General features: G+C 44.3%; 1 long non-coding RNA gene across 1 annotated transcript; it reads left to right on the forward strand.

Moving 5' to 3' along the window:
• Nucleotides 1-239: 239 nt before the first annotated feature.
• Nucleotides 240-858, forward strand: LOC146789014 (uncharacterized). Its single transcript, XR_014969740.1, has 4 exons — nucleotides 240-357; nucleotides 446-535; nucleotides 630-716; nucleotides 812-858. It is a non-coding gene; the product is annotated as an uncharacterized LOC146789014 (long non-coding RNA).

Below are 858 nucleotides of genomic sequence, written 5' to 3' on the forward strand. Positions count from 1 at the left end.
AATATAACTCACATGTGTATATTATCAATACTACATATGTAAATTCTGACGATTGACACCAGTCTCGAACACCTCTTTTCTTCACAATTTGCTTGGGCTCTTCCTCCCGTTTTCTTCCCTCCCTCTCATCTCTTTCATTCCCCCGGGGCACTGTCCAGCCACTCCTTTCCCACTCTAGTGGTTTGTCTGCTCTGATCCGCTCACGTGACCTAGCCCTCTCCTGACTAATGGCGCGTCTACTCACACGCCGCTACCGGCAGAGACGCTTTACTCGTCCCGTCGCTCCTTTACTGGTGGATTGACTCTCCGTCTGTTGGATTACCAATTGGGATCCTTTTCCCTCGAACATTTAACTAGGTAAGCCTTTCACTACGTAGGACGAATTTTCGTCTATTCAGTCCCTTTCTGCACTCTTTGCCCTAACTCCGTCTTCTTCCTTGGACAGATTTGATACCCCTTCCTCGAATTCCGGATCTTTACTGCTCCCGGCCTTTTTCAAACTTCGGATGTTGGCCTTTAAGTGCCCAAACAATTGGTAAATACGATTCCTTTTCCTCTTTTGGCCACATTCTTCAGTCTTATGGCTACTCACTAACCGTGTTTTTCACTCCTTTTCACTTTCTATTCAGATCACACGATGATTTATGTCCGTTGATTTATGTCCGTTTTTTCACCAATTCAAAGGATTCCTTGTACTTTAATTGTACTACGCCCAGGTATTTCTCTTACTTTTGGGGTCACCTTTCTCAATTTGGGTCTCTTCTCAAGAATTATTTAAACCCTACTTCCTCTTTCCTCTTTGCCCTTACAGCACACTTTAAAACTATGACCATAGTCCTGATGATGGCCTGAAACCAA

This window comes from Triturus cristatus, chromosome 10, assembly GCF_964204655.1.
Source record: "Triturus cristatus chromosome 10, aTriCri1.1, whole genome shotgun sequence".
NCBI lineage: Eukaryota > Metazoa > Chordata > Amphibia > Caudata > Salamandridae > Triturus > Triturus cristatus.